Source organism: Carlito syrichta, unplaced genomic scaffold (assembly GCF_000164805.1).
Source record: "Carlito syrichta isolate Samal-C Ts95f unplaced genomic scaffold, Tarsius_syrichta-2.0.1 Scaffold302043, whole genome shotgun sequence".
NCBI lineage: Eukaryota > Metazoa > Chordata > Mammalia > Primates > Tarsiidae > Carlito > Carlito syrichta.
The window spans coordinates 16,675-25,011 of NW_007246139.1; positions in this window are offsets into that span (position 1 = coordinate 16,675).

Here is an 8,337-nt window from a genome sequence, read left to right on the forward strand (position 1 = left end):
ATTTTAGTTTCAGAATTGCATTTTTTTAACTTTACTAAAGAGTCAGGATAATTCAAACAGTAAGGTTTCCAAGTAATTAGCAAGTCTTTGAAATTCTCTTTAGTATCAGTCACTCTAAACTGGTGCTCTTTTTACTGGAGAACTAGACTAGAAATCCCCAGACTGGGCATGATGCCTTTTTTTTTTCCTAGCAGTAAACCAGTAGCCCTCCATCAGGCAAAAGTTTTATTAATCATGGGAATAAGAAAACAACGACAAAAGCACATTTAAAATTTTTTGCAGGAGTACTTGATGATATACATTTGAGTGTGTTCAAAAGGACCCTAAGGTTGGGTCACTGGTATGTATTTCATCTTTGTAGGTTTACTAGAATTACAGTGATAAGATAGGTGAGAAACAAAGCAGAGATCTATCAGCAATCCATGCCAATATTGACAGAGTGTAATATCCTTGTGGTACTCTTGATGCAGTGAAAAATTAGTATAAAATTATTGCAAGTTTTTCTGGAGTTACAGCAAGTAGCTGGACCAAAAGTGTCAAAGATTATTTTCATGTCATGTAACATAAGCTAGATTTCTCTCAATAGTATTTTTAAAATTATGGTAATAGTCACTGGCATTCCATAAGCGCTTCTTTGAATTTCTTTTTTTTTTTTTTAATGGCTTTTTGCAGTGTCAAGGGGCAAGATCTTAATTAAAGCTCCTGTCTTTCATCATGATCACCCAAAACCCTTGCCTTTGCCTTCAAGTAATCCATTTTCTTTTTTTCTTTTCTTTTTTTTGGGGGGGAGGACTTCTAATTTTATAATGACTTCATACTTCAAAAATATAAGAGAATAAAGAGTACTTTAATCTATTGGACAGTATGAATTGGAATTCCTGGTGATATCAAAACTTAGTGCTCTTTCCAAAGCATTCCAAAATCATATAGTGCATGCAGAATGACTTCTGTCATAATAAACATTATCTCTCTCATCTTTGGCCATTTGTCAAAATTAAGAGTGTGCACTGTGGTCTATTGTCTGCACTGATTTGGTTTCTAATAAGGGATGATAAAATATGAGCAAGTTGAATCTTGTTTTTAAACATCCTATTTCCTGTTCTGTTCTTAAAACAAAAAACATTAGCAAACAACATGATAGCTATGTTTTCCATACAAATTTTTCAGATAAATAAGTTGGATCAGAGATCCTTCTTGGCAGAATCCAGTCAGTCATTTGTACATTTATGCTTGCAAATATGTGAGAGGGTGATAGAATTTTACAGGAGATAAACTTACTTGGTGACAAGCTTATTTGCCGGCAAACTTACTTGTCGAGTATTTAAAGTGAGCAAGAATAATTTTGCAGCATGGGGAAGTATTAAATTTAAAAGAAAAACTAAAACTAAATTTATAAAGGTTTTCACTATTCTGGATTACACTGCTGTGGAACTGAAATAGACTGAATAAACTTTTGCCACAGGTGGAGATACATTATAAACTATTGACATCTGATGATTTCTATGAATTTACATCAAACACCAAGAACTTGTACATATCATTTGCTCATGAGCAAATGGGACATTATTGAAGACCTGATTTTAAATTATAGAGTTTTTTTTCTTGCTTAGGGAATCACTCATTAATACCTTGATTAATGGGTGTGGTGGTTCAAGCCTGTATTCCCAGCACTTTGGGAGGCTGAGGAGAGAGGATTGCCTGAGCCTATGGGTTCAAGACCAGCCTGGGCAACATGGCTGACACCGTCTCTAAAATAAAAACAAAACATTAGCTGGGCGTGGTAATGCATGCCTGTAGTTCTGGCTACTTGGAAGGCTGAGTCGGAAGGATCACCGGAGCCCAATAGGTCGACACTGGGGTGGCCATGAGCATACCACTGTACTCCAGCCTGGGCAACAGAGTGAGACGCCACCTTTAAATAAATAAATAAATTATATTTATATAGATGTATATATTCATAGCAATTTCAGTGAAATAATGTACCCATTGTTTGTACCAGTCAGTAAGACTAAAGAATTATCTAATTATCTCTTGATAACTAGGATGAAAATAATTTAATGATATGAAGTCTGTCTAAAATGAAAGATTTGCAGTCTTTTTATTTATTATGTCCTGGGATAAGTCCTATTCTTTGTTTTGACAAAGCTATTACTTTTTCTTAAAAGCAGACTCTTTGTGAACTAAGTATGTAGAACCAATTTTAGGCATCACTTCCTCAAGACACCATCATAAGAGGTGATCCACAAATTGGATAAGAAGAGAATCAAAGGAAAAATTAAGATATTGAAGGTCTTGTTTGACAAGAAGAGGGTCTCTTACTAAACTTCTACAACATGGTACTTCAGGTGTATGTTAGATCTTCCTAGGAAAAGGTCAATAAATGTTTGATAACTTAATGAGGAGGACATTAGAAAGTAAAATCAGAGCAAAGATATACAGCTACAAAATATGGAGGCTTAGGTGGTTTTGAGGTAAAGTAGTACTTGGGTTCAGTGTCATGAAAAACAGAAGATGAACATTTTCTTTTAATGGTTCTGGGGTATTAAACAAATCAGTAGTATTTCCTGTTGTGTTTTGTGACTGGGAGCATGAGTATTACAAGGATATGTACAAGTAGGGCAAAGCTTTTTTACTACCAAACTTTCAAAGACTGGCTTTGGTTCTTTACTGACATCTTGTTTTAAAGAAAAATTTTCATTTTCTTGAAACAGATGTATGCATGAGACAATCTAAATTATAATATATCCAAAACCAATAAGCCTGCAAATATCAGCAGAATATTTGGAACACAAGAAGAACAAGAACTCCTGGAGATAGGGCTTAATTTAGACATAAGTAAAGCAGTAGGTCAAGATTCAATTACTTATGTCAAGGAAGAAGCCTTCAGAAAAGCACATAAACAGGTAGTTCCATTTACAAACTAAATCCATTCTTGTTAGTTTTTTGCAGTTATCCAGTGTTATTTCACAAGAAGAATAAATATTCTTTGGTTGGAGGTACACTATTTAAATTTGTTGGCAGAAACATAAATAATGTGTGAAGTTCATTATACATATTACTATTACAGAGTAGTTACTTTTTATAAGGTTAAATTATGTAATAGTGTCAGGATTTAAGGTTAATATTGTAGCACATGTTATCAATTAAATGATGTCAAGCTAGCTTTTTTTTTTTAATATTTAGAGAAATTTCTTCTGGGGAGTTTAAAGAAACTTGGATTAAGTGCTTGGTTTCATTTAAGAGGACGTTATTTAGCCACATTATTTTTTACTGTTTAGCTTTATGACTACCATGGAATAATTTTAAATTGCAAGACTCTGTGTGAGAGTTCTCCAGAGAAACAGAACCAATAGGATGTGTATATATAAAGAGAAAAATCTATTTTAAGAAATTGACTCGCCTAGCGCTGTGACGCAAGCTAGTAATCCCAGCACAGTGGATACTGTGACCCAGCAAAGTTAACACACAAAATTAAGCATCACAGGAGTTAAAAATATAAGGGTATGAAATTTTATTTTTTAATCATTTTATTTTGCCAAATTATCCTTTACAGTTCAAGCACAGTGGCTCACAATTGCAATTCCAGCATTTTAGGAGGCCAAGACAGGAGAATTGCTTAAGCCCAGGAGTTTGACACCAGCCTGAGCAATATAGCAAGAACTAGTCCTACAATAAATAAACAAACAAATAAATAAATAATAGTTAGATGTGGTGGTGTATGCCAATGTACCTGCTACTCAGGAGGCTGAGGTGAAAGAATCACCCAGGAGGTTGGGGCTGAAGTAAGCCATGATTGCACCACTGCACTCCAGCCTGGGTAGCAGAGTAAGACTCTGACTCAAAAAAAAAAGATTATCCTTTACAGAACAGTTGTTTAATTACAATTTTACCTTCAAAACCACCTAAGCCTCCATATTTTGTAATTGTATATCTGTGCTCTGCTTTCACTTTCTAATGCCCCCCTCATTAAGTTAATTAAATACTTTTAACATTTTCTCATAAAATTTTTTAAAAGGAAAATCATATGTTTTAATTTTTATCAATTTTTTGTAGGTAGCTCTCAAATAAACAATTGTATTCACAACCAAAATTTCTTCAGAATGCCACTATATTCTGATAAAATTTTGTCACTTAGGGAAATATTTGACTGAATGCAAAACTTGTATAAATATGTCAATCAGAAAGCAACTTTGGGACTTGTAGGCCCTTGGCACTCAGTTAAGAGACCTTTTTAAAAAAAAATAAAAAAATAAGTTATGTTTATTTTCTTGCCTATGAAACTTCTCTTATAAACTCATAACAGAAGATGTAAAGGGCAATCCAAAAGAAAATGATGATTCTGATAGTAAAAGAGTTTACTGATCTAAAACTGAAAAACAAAAAAAAAGTTTAATAAAACTAATGGAATACACAAAATATTCATTAAAAATTTTATTTTATTTCCAGAAGACAATTATCTCAGCATTAAGTGTTCAGATCAAAGTGGGATCTCCTCACCATCACAGTCAGACAAATATTCCAATAGACGGATTATCAAAGTAGAAAATCAGTAAAGAAGCATTGGAGTTGAATTAAGCTCTAGAACAAAGGGACTTAGCAGACATCTACAGAAAATTCTACCCTAAAGCTATAATATATACATTTTTCTCATCAGCATATGGAATATTTTCCAAGCGAGACCAAATAAGGAGACAAAATAAGTCTCTAATTCAGAAAGATCAAAATAATATTGAGTAACTTTGCAGACCACAGTTAAGCAAAACTGGAAATAAAAAAGATCAAAATAATATTGAGTAGCTTTCCTGACCACAGTTAGGCAAAACTGGAAATCAACTCCAAGAGAAACACACCTCCCCACACACATACATACACACACACACACACACACACACACACATAAAGCAATCAGCTCCTGAATGATCTTAGGGTCAGCAATACAATCGAGAAGGAGATTTAAAAATTTCTCAAAATAAATGAATGACAACAATGACACAAGTTACCAAAATATCTGGTATACAGCCAAATCTATACTCAGATTAAAATGTATAGCTCTTAAGGCTTACATCAAAAAGACAGAAAGATCACATACTGACAAACTAATATTACACCATAGGAAGGTAGAAAAACAAGAACAAATCAAACCAAAAGCTAGCAGAGGAAAATAAATAACAAAGATCAGAACAAAACTAAATGAAATTGAAACAAAAAAAAATGACAAAATATCAGTGAAACAAAATGTTGGTTCTTTGAAAAGATAAACAAAATTGATAGACCGTTAGCTAGATTAATTAAAAAAATAAGAGAGAATATTCAGATTAGCTCCATCAGAAATGAAAAGGGAGACTTTACATCTGAGACCACAGAAATACAAAAGATTTTATGAGATTAAAGTGAACTCCTCTATGCAGACAAACAGGACAACCTAGAGGAAATAGATAAATTCCTGAAAACAAACACCACCTAACCCTGAAACAGGAAGAAGTAGAAACCTTAAACAGACCAATAATGAGTAGTAAAATTGAATCAGTAATTGTCTCCCAACAACAAAAAAAAGCCCAAGATCGGTCTTTATCAGACTGTCAAAGAAGAACTAGTATCAATGCTACTGTAGCTATTGCTTAAGATTGAGAAGGTAAATATTTTCCCTAACTCATTCTGCAAAGCCAGTATCACTCTAATACCATAGTTAAGAAAAACAACCTCAAAAAGAGAAAACTATAAGCCAAAAAGTGTGATTAACGTAAACGCAAACATTCTCAACAAAATACAAGAAAATTGGATTCAACAGTACATTAAAAAAATTATTGTTATCAAATGGGTTTTATTGTAAAGATGCAAGAAAGTTTCAACAAACTTAAGTCAATTGACATGATATACCACATATATAGAATGAAAATCAAAAAGTATATGATCATTTCAATAGATAAGAAAAAACATCTGATAAAATCTAGAATCCCTTCATGAAAAAACCCTCGGTAAAATAGACATAGAAGGACCATACTTCAAAATAATAAAAGCCATATACAACCAATCCACAGCTGACATTATACTGAATGAGGTAAAGTTGAAAGCATTCCCCCTCAGAACTGGAACAAGACAAGGAGGCTCATTTCTTTTCAAGTTAGTACTAAAAGTAGTATTCAACTTAGTACTAAAAGTCCTAACCAGATCAATCAGGCAAGATAAGCTGGAATAGAAAAAAAAAAAAAAATCAAACCATCTTTGTATGCTGATGATATTATCTTATACTTAGAAAATCCTAAAGATTTCTTAAAGAATCCTGGGTTTGATAAAGAAATTAAACAAAATATCAGTTTACAAAATCACATACACAAATCAGTGGCATTGCTGTATACCAATAATGACCAAGCTGAGAATCAGATCAAGAATTTAGTCTCCTTTACAATAGTTGCCATAAAAATAAAATATCTAGAAAGATATTTTACCCAGTAATTAAAGGATCTCTGCAAAGAGAATCATAAAACACTTGTGAAAGAAATTGTAGAGAACATAAACAAGTGGAGAGCATTATTCTATGCCCATAGATTGGAATGATCGACATTGTTAAAATTACCATTTTATCAAAAGTATTCTGCAGATTCAATGCAATTCCTGTCAAACTATCAGCACAATTTTTTACAGATTTAGAAAAGAGTTTGAATAGTCAAAGCAATCCCAAGCAAAAAGAACAGAGCTGGAAGCATCACATTACTCAACTTCAAATTATACTACAAGGTATATACATTGCACCTCCACGGACATGCTTTGTACCAGCATGGTATGGTACCAAGGCAGACACATGGATGAATAGAACAGAATAGAGAATTCAGAAATGAATCCTAATATCTAATCCAACTGGTCTTCAACAAAATAGACAAAAATTTAGATTTTTGAAAGGACACCCTTTCAAAGATGATGTTGGAAATATTGACTATTCATACATAAAAGAATGAAACTGGATCCTTACCTCCCATCACATTCAAAAATTAACTCAAGATGGATTAAAAACTTAAATGTCAGACCTGAAACCATAAAAATTCTAGAAGAAAACCTAGGAGGATCTCACCTGTATATTGACCTAGGCAAAAAATTTATGGCTGAGACTCCAAACCAAGTACAACAAAAATAAAAATACATAAATGAGACAAATTAAAAAACTTCTGTACCAGAAATAAACAACAGAGTAAATAGACAACCTACAGAATGGGAGAAAATATTTACAAATTATACATCCAACAAAGGCCTAATATCCAGAATCTACAAGAACTCAAACAAATCAACAAAAACAGACAAAGAAAATAACCCCAAATAACCCCATTAAAAAGTGGGCATATGACATGCATAGACATTTCTCAAAAGAAGATATAGAAGTGGGCAACATACACATTAAACAAGTTCAACATCATTAATCATCAGACAAATGTGAATTAAAACCACAATGAGACAACACCTTGGACTAGTCAGTATGGTCATTATTAAAAAATAGTAAAGCATAGCCTAACATGGTGGTATGTGCCTGTAGTTCCACCTACTTGGAAGGCTGAGGCAGAATGATCACCTGAGCCCAGCAGATTGAGGCTATGGTGGCCATGAGCATACCACTGCACTCCAGCCTGGGCAGCAGAGTGAGACTCCAACTCAAAAAAAAAAAAAAGTAAAACAATAGATTTTTGTGCAAATGTGGTTTAAAAAAAATAAATAAAAGAGACTGCTTATATACTGCTAGTGAGAATGTAAATCAGTCCAATCTCTGTAGAAATCATTATGGAGATTTCTTAAATAACTAAATGTAAAATCTACATTTGATCTAACAATCCTGCTACTTGTTATTTACCCTAAGGAAAAGTAGTTGTTAATACAAAATAGAGACTTGTACTTGCATGTTTGTAGCACACTATTCACAATTGCAAGGGTGTGGAATCAATCTAAATTCTCAACTAATTATTGGAAAAAGAAAATTATATTTATCTCACTATTCAGCCATAAAAAAGTAATGCCTTTTGCAGCAACTTGGATGGAACTGGAGACCATTATCCCACATAATGCAAGAATGGAAAACCAAATACTATATTTTCTCGCTTCTGGGTGGGAGCTAACTTATGGGTAGGCAAACACATAAGGAAGAGTGTAATGGACATTGAAGACTCAGAAGGGGGAGGCTAAGAAGGATATGGCAAATGAAAAATCACCTGTTGGGTTCACTGTGCACTAGTGGGGTTTATGAGTCACTTAAAGCCCAGACTTCTTCACCATCATACAATGCTTCCATGGAACCAAAAGCCATTTCTACTCCTAAAGCTATTGAAATTTTTAAAAAAGATAAACACTGCAGAGAGG